The sequence below is a fragment of the Furipterus horrens genome, unplaced genomic scaffold (genome assembly GCF_987537825.1).
Source record: "Furipterus horrens unplaced genomic scaffold, mFurHor1.1.pri manual_scaffold_1, whole genome shotgun sequence".
NCBI lineage: Eukaryota > Metazoa > Chordata > Mammalia > Chiroptera > Furipteridae > Furipterus > Furipterus horrens.
This window is the reverse complement of record NW_028327171.1, coordinates 115,075,161-115,083,173: the sequence shown is the minus strand read 5'-3', so window position 1 is coordinate 115,083,173 and position 8,013 is coordinate 115,075,161. Positions and strand designations below refer to the sequence as shown.

The window sequence follows — 8,013 nt, the reverse complement described above, 5'->3', positions numbered from 1 at the left end:
CAAGGAGTACAATCTAATCTTTTGCAATGTGCTCTGATGTCCAAAAGTCTAACCGATTGTTACAATGTATGGATCTATGTTCCTCATTGATAATCCTCTTTATGGTTGGGTGGAGGGCTGCTTCCACAAGCCAAGCATTTCTATATGTAACTAACTCAATAAAAGTTCTACTGAGAAAGGGATCAGGAGCATTCTCCTCTGAGGGATTCTCTCCCTTCCTCTCCAGGCCAATCATCTCTGGGTCAATTTCTTCATCCGTGATTGGGGGACTGTGGGTCCAGGAACCCCCGCATATGTCCCCTTTGGGGAAGTGTCTAATCAGATACTTCGCCCAATTTTAACTGGATAATTTGTTTTTGGTGTTGAGATGTCTGAGTTCTTTATCATTTTTGGATATTAATCTCTTATCAGATGTAACACTGGCAAATATTTTCACCATTTTCTCATTTTGTTAGGTAAAAATTTTTTTAGTTTGCTGTTGTATTTGTTTATTTTTTATTTTGTTTCCCTTGCCCAAGGAGGTATATTATTAAAAATTCTGCTATGAGAAATGTCCAAGATTTTACTGCTTATGTTTTCTTCTAGGATTTTCATGGTTGTATGTTTTCCATTTAAGTCTTTAATCCATTTTAAGTTTATTCTTGCATATGGTGTGAGAAGATGATCTATTTTTATTTTTCCATGTATCTGTCCAATTGTCCCAACAACATTTATTGAATAGACTGTCTTTACCCCACTGCATGTTTTTGTCTCATTCATTAACTATTACTTGACTATAAAGGCATGCGTTTATTTGGGCTCTCTATTCTGTTCTGTTGATCTATTTGTTTGTTTTTATGCCAGTACCATGCTGTTTTGTGGTATAGTTTGATATTAGGTAGCGTGATTCCTGCACTTTGTTTTTCTTTCTCTAGATTGCTGTGACTATTTGGGGTCATTTGTAGTTCCATGTACGTTTTTGGAATATTTGTCCTAGCTTTGTTTCAAAGTATCCTTTGATTTTTTCCTTTATCTCCTTTTAGCCCATTAATTGTTTAGTAACATGTTATTTAGCTTCCATGTCTTTGTATGTTTTTCAATTTTTTCTTGTTTTTTAAATTTTTTAAAAAGATTTTATTTATTTGTTTTTAGAGAGAGGGGAAGGGAGAAAGAGAGGGAGAGAAACATCAATATGTGGTTGCCTCTCATGCTCCCCCAACTGGGGACCTGGCATGTAATTCAGGAATGTAACCTGAGCTGGAATCGAACCAACAACACTTGGTCCGCAGGCCGGCGCTCCGTCCACTAAGCTATGGCAGCCAGGGAATTTTTCTTGTTTTTGATTTCTAGTTTCATACTATTATTGTTAGAGAAGATGGTTGACGTGATTTTAATATTCTTAAATTTATTGAAACTTGTTTTGTGTCCTAACATGTGGTCTACTTTAGAAATTGTTCCATGTGCACTTGAAAATAATTTATATTCTGCTCTTTGGAATAAAATGCTCTGAGGATAGTAATTAAATCCATCTGGTCTAGTGTGTCATTGTAGGACACTATTTTCTGGTTGATTTTCTGTTTGAAAGATCTACCTATTGATGTCATTGAGTGTTAAAATCTGCTACTCTATTATTGTCAATCACTTCTTTGTGTCTATTAAGACATGTTTTGCATATTTAGGTGCTCCTATATTGGGTGCATAAGTGTTTACGACGGTTATATCCTCTTGTTGAATTGCTCCCTTTATCATGATGTAGTGCTCTTCTTTGTGTCTTAACTACAGTCTTTGTGTTAATGTCTATATTGTCAGAGGTAAGGATAGTACCCCAGCCTTTTTTTTCATTTTCATTTGCCTGAAATATCTTTCCCATCCCTTCTAGTCTACGCGTATCTTGTTCTGAGATGGGTGTCTTATAGAAAGCATATATATGGGTCTTGTTCCTTAATACATTCAGCTACCCTATGTCCTCTGAATGGAGCATTTAAGCCATTTAGTTTTTTTTTTTTAATGTTTCCTCTGACAGGATACAAGACAAACATCCAGTTTGCTTGAGTTTTAAAAGGATATTTCCTTTGCCCCACTTGAATGACCAAAAAAGACACAAGTCCAATTGGTAAAGTGAAAAGGGGGTCATTTAGTTTTTAAAGTGATTATAGATAGGTATGAATTCATTACCATTTAATTCTTTATAGTTATGTTCCTCTTTTTTTTATCTTCTTCATCTTCTTAAAGAAGATTCTTTAACATTTCTTGTAATACAGGCTTGAGGGTAGTTAAGTCCTTTAGCTTTTTCTTGTCTGGAAAGCTCTTTATTTCACCTTTAATTTCAAATGAGAGCCTTGCTGGGTTAAAGTAGTCATAATGTAACAGAACCTCTAGGCTGCTCGGATTGAAACAGAACCCACAGGTCGTTTACTTAGGGGCCTGATTACCCACCGCCAGAATTACAACTCTCAGTACTAGAGTTTAGTGAAAAGAAAAAAAGTACTATTTATTTAACAGTTAAATAGATTTAGATTATCTGTGGATTTCTGCTGTTGAGTCTTATGTTCTTTAAAATACCCACAAACACATAGTTCTGCCTCCCCCTACCAAACCAGGCCAACCTTAGAAAAGTCGGAAACACCATTTCCCTACTTCCTAGGTACAGTTCAGCTTTACCAGTAGCTGCCAATCACTCAATTCTGATTGGGGAGGTCCTTTCTGTGCTGTGGTGCCCTCCAGCTCTCAATGCAGAACTGCCTGGACTCTCAGCCTCCTTGTAAACTGCCTTCTTCCTGCAAACTGCGTGGCTCTCCTCTCCTCAAAACCGCATGGCAAGAGACTCTTAAAGTGGTCTAGAGAGCCCTCTCAAAACCGCATGGAGAACTCAGCTTCTTTATTCTGCATGGAGAAGGCCCCTTCACCAAGCTGCATGGAGGGGGCGCAAGTGAGAGCGAGAGCGAGAGCGAGCAAGAGAGAGAGGGAGAGCGCAAGAACGAGGTAAAATGTCCGCAGCTGCTTATATACCCCTGACTGCGTCCTCTGTTGCAGTGAGTGTTGCAACCAGTTCTGACCATTCACAGAACCCTACGCAGGCTCTGTAGGCTCCTTCCATACCATCCCACAGTTCAAGACTCCTCCCATCTTCTTGGGCCTTGGAAGTATCAAAGCCATTTTGCATAACAAAGACACTAGCAACTAGCCCCAGGCATGCAAAGGTGTCTTAAAAGCTGCTTCCTTTTCCCCATCCCCCAGCTGCAAACTCTGGGGTTTGTTTTTGGACACCCCTGTTTCTGTAACAGCAATTATAGTTCCTTGTTTTTAATCACTTTGAATATTTTGTGGAAGTCCTTTCTGGCCTGAAATGTTTCTGTTGAGAAATCAGTTGACAGTTTTTTGGGACCTTTCTTGTAAGTAATTAACTGTCTTTTTCTTGCAACTTTTAAGAGTCTCTCCTTGTCTTTAATCTTTGCCATTTTAATTAAGAAATGTCTTTGTGTGGGCCTCTTTGGATTTACCTTGTTGGGCACTTTCTGTGTCCCTGGACTTGTGTATCTTTTTCATTCACCAGGTTAGGGAACATTTCAGTCATTATTTCTTGAAATATGTTCGCAATCTCTTGCTCTTGCTCCTCTCCTTCTGGTACCCTTATGATGTAAATGTTGTTCTGCTTCATAATGTCCCATAATCAATTTAACTATTTTTTTAATTCTTTTTTCCTTTTGCTGCTCTGATTGCATGTTTTCTGCGATGTTGTCCTCTAAATTGCTGATTTGATCCTCAGCTTCATCTTACATACTGTTTACTTCTAGTGTATTTTTTATTTCTGACTGGATCTTTTTTATGGTTTCTATGTGCTTTTTCATGCTGTTCAAGTTCTCACTAAGAACATTTTTCCAACCATTTTTTAACCCCTATATCTGGTAAATTGCTTACCTCTATTTCATTTAGCTCTTTTTCTGAAGTATTCTACCATTCTTTCATTTGGGGCCTGTTTCTCTGTTTCCTGACTTGACTGACTCTTTGTGTTTGTTTCTATTTATAAGGTGGATTTGCTATGTCTCCCAGTATTGGTTTGGTAGCCCTATGTAGTTGGCATCCTGTGGAGCTCTATTACACATTCTCCTTGATTACCTGAGCTGAGACGTCCAGGAATACTTTTTGTGTGGGGCACGTTTGTGCTTTGCTTCCAACGGAGTCTTGATTATTGTTAGGGATAAAGAAGCAAGCCAGTGACTCTCAAACAGATAATTAACAGATGAATTATAAAAAAGGGATGAGGAAATGACATTCTGCAGCTCCTCACATGTATCTCTGGGATCAAAAGGAGGGAGACTGTTGTCACCAAACACAGAGAAATGGGAAGATGTAGCTAGATAACTTTGCAAATAAGTTGGAGATAGACCAATAACTGGATTACCCTTAGTTAATTACACCCTGAGTTAAGTAGTTAATCATGTTAGATTGTGAACCTGGATTAACCAGTAATGGAGAAATGGGGGAGAAGGAGAGGGGCAGGGGAGCTAATAGCATTAGTATAGAACCAGTTTTTTTTGTCTACTTTGTGCGCACATTCTCCTGGCTGGTGGTGTGCCCAACTCTGCAGACTCATGAATAAATGCCTCGCTTTGCTGCTCAAGTCCTGTGTTCTGGTTTTTATTGTGAGCATTTCTCACATTACTACTTGCCTGTTTGTGCATGGGGTTGTTATAGAACCCCTAGCCTATGCTATTCTGGAACAGCTGTGGGGTCTGATTTCCCACTGCCAAAAGCATGACTCCCTATAAGAAAGTTTGGTAGAAAATGAAAGGGAGTTTATTTAAAAGTTTTACAGATTCAGAATAATGGTGGCTTTCTACCATTATGCCCCACTCCCTTTAAAACACCCCAGAAATACTTAGTACTGCCTCCCCCTGCCAAACCAGGCCAGTTTCAAAATACAGCAGTCAACAGTACCATCTTTCAGAAAAGCAGAAGTTCATGGCTCAGTATTTTCAATCGCAGTTCAGCATTTCAAGCATCTCCCACTAATCCATGCTTGGTTAGGCAGGTCCCTGTAATTCCAGCCTCACCAGCCATGCTGCTGTGTTCTCCAGGCAGGTCTCCCACTCTGTCTCCTCTTTCTTACTCCAGATATCATGTCGTACCCTCTCCAAACCATGTGGCTTCTCCTTTACACACCAGACCACCTAGCTGACTCCAGTCTACCTTCTTTCAGACTATGTGACTCCTCTCTCTATCCTCATGGTCTTCCCTAATTTTAAATGCTGACCCAGAGCACCATATGTCATTGTTATGAAAAGTGTCTTAAGCATATTATCTGCCCCTTTACCCTGGGGCAGCCTAGCTATTATCTAGCTATCAGCTTGCCATAGATATGCAAAGTACCTTAAAAGCTGTATTATCTCCTTTCCCCATCCTCAAAATCATGAGCAGTGGGGACTTTGAGGACCCCTCCCAAGCTCTGTTGCCTCTCAGGCTGGCTGACTGTGAGGATTGACCCCAACTACAGTATATGAGCTGCTACATGGGTGCTGACCACATGAAGCATAATTTCCCAGAACAGGGTCTGGTGCCAGCCCAGATTTTCCCTTGGATATGTCCATTGTGAAGCAAATTGGATCCTGCTCTGATGTTTTTTGAAGCTGGAAAAACTGGATGTGTTGGTTCTGGGCTTCTTTGGGAGGACCTCTAGTGCAGCTAAATGTGAGATACTACATGTGATTGGCCCCGGGCAACCTTTTTGAAGCTACAGAGAGGTCCACAGTTTGTGGGTACATTTGTGGTTGAAAAGGGGGCCACATACTAAACCTGACAAGGCCAGAGGAGGACTGAATGGTGGTTTTATTAACTCAGAAAATGAAAGTAATGGTGTAGTAGGGTATAAAATTAAAACTGTCTAACTAAAAGCAGTTAATGGCAGGTAGTCATGTCCTAGGATAGTATTTTTTCATAACAAAGATCATTCTTTACCTTAACTGAGCCTATCATCCTTTTTTGCAACTATGATAGCATACCTGATAACAATAACTTTGGAATGTCAAAGTAATTCCCTCCCCCCCATCACTTGAAACACAAACAAACCACAGAGCAGGGACTACAAATCCCCTCATGTTATTATTATCATGTTGTTAACTGTTAAATATCCCATACACATTTATCTAAAATAAGTATGTATCTATTTGTTTTACTTTTTACCCAATCTCAGAAATTTACCACCTTAGCTTTCTTTTACCTCGCTAATCTATTAGCAGTCAATTTCATTTAACCTTTAATGCCTCCTTCTTTGATTGTAATGTATAAAATAAGTTGTGAAACTGCCATTCTCTGAAGCATTTTCTCAATCCATTGAGATTTTGCTTCCTGGCAGATGTCATCAATTTACTTCAAGTGAACTCATAAAAATACTTATAGGCTTGGATGTTTTTATGTTGACACTCTACTGGGCCTGGGTGTGTGTGGGCAGGACCAACCTGTGCACCAAGGTTGGCTTCCAGCAGAACAGAGCCTGGTGTTAGGGCATTCAGAAGCTTAAGGCACAATGAGATCTGCATTCTCCTGATTCTGCCTGCTAGCTGCTTGTTAGGCTTAGTCACTGAACGAGCCTCTTGGGGAAGTAGAGAGTTGGAGGTCACTCGACAAAAATCCAGGGTATACAATGTCTAGCTACCACCTGCCTGGTACCCACAGATTTATGTAGTGAAGTGAGGCTAGTGAAGCCAGTTTGTGATGCCTTTCATCACATTGAATACTGCCTGCCAGTCCCTTCCTGCCTGCAAAGTGTCCTCTGAGAAATCAGCTGATAGTCCTATACATACCCCCCTGTAAGCAACTCTCCGCCTGTCTCTTGCTGCCCCCAGAACTTTGTCGTTATCTTTCACCTTTGGAATCTCAGTCATGATGCGTCCTGCTGTGGTCCTCTCTGGGTCAAGGTCGCCCAGGACCCTCCATGCTTCCCGGACCTGTATGTCCATCTCCTTCTCAAAGTTTGGGAAGTTTTCCTCATTTTTTTCAATTCATGCTTCCTCATTCTGCACTGGTTGACTGTTTTTTTCTTCCTTATGTTCCAAATCATTGATTTGAACCCCGGTTTCCTTCCCTTCACCATTGGTTTTGTGTGGATTTTCCTTCGTTTCACTTAGCATAGCCTTTACTTCTTCTCTTATGCATTTGCTGTACTCAAGCATATCTGTCAAGCCTGTGGGCATCTTTATCACCAATGTTTTGAATTCTGTGTCTGTTAGGTTGTCTGTCTACTCATCGGTTATGTTGGCTATATCCTTGTCGCTTAGTTCTCCCATTGGAACCTTGATCCATTCCCCCTTTTGGGCCACATTTCTCTGTCTCCTCATTCTGACAGGCTTCTGTGTTTGTTTGCCTCTGTGTCCCAGTTAGAGTTGTAGCTCCTGTTACGTTGTAAGGGGCGGAGACTTAGGGATTCGTCAGTACAGGGAGAACTGTTTCACCACGTTTTGGCACTGTATGTGGTAGAGGGGTCTGAGAGAGAACAATGCCACCTGCCCAGCACTCGCCCCCTTTCCAGGAATCTCTCCTATTTCCGCACTGGACTGGCGCCCTTCTAGCCACTGCTCTGGCTGTTGTTCCCAGAGTGGGTGAGTCTGTGGACATTCTAGGACCGTGGGGCCCTTTAAACAAGCAGACTCTGCTGAGACCAGCAGTTTCTACCTCCACCACAACACTCACTGGTCTGCATAGTCAGAAACAATGAGGCTTGATTTTCCCTGATGCTGGAACCATGAACTGTGAGCTCTGGTGAGGGGCTGGGAATGCTCCCCTGGTGTCCCTCCTGACCTTTTAAAACGTGTGACTGCTCTTTCCACCAGCCTGCCACTGCTGCTGCCACTGACGCCACCACACCGCGTCCTCTCCACCGCGGCTCCGCCTCTTCTACCTGTCTGGATGAGTAATTCTTCTTTATATCTTTGTTTGCTGGACTTCCATGCAGTCTAATTTTCTGGAATTTCTGGTTGTTTCTAGTTTTGAGGTAATTGTATTCCTTCTTAGTTGTTGAGGGAGACGCAGCGTGTCTGT

The 8,013-nt window shown here is 41.3% G+C and overlaps 1 non-coding gene across 1 annotated transcript; it reads right to left on the bottom strand.

Moving 5' to 3' along the window:
• Nucleotides 1-1,984: 1,984 nt before the first annotated feature.
• LOC150021779 (small nucleolar RNA SNORA27) lies at nucleotides 1,985-2,111 on the bottom strand. The gene has a single exon (XR_016513679.1). It is a non-coding gene; the product is annotated as a small nucleolar RNA SNORA27 (small nucleolar RNA).
• Between the last annotated feature and the right edge of the window lie 5,902 nt (nucleotides 2,112-8,013).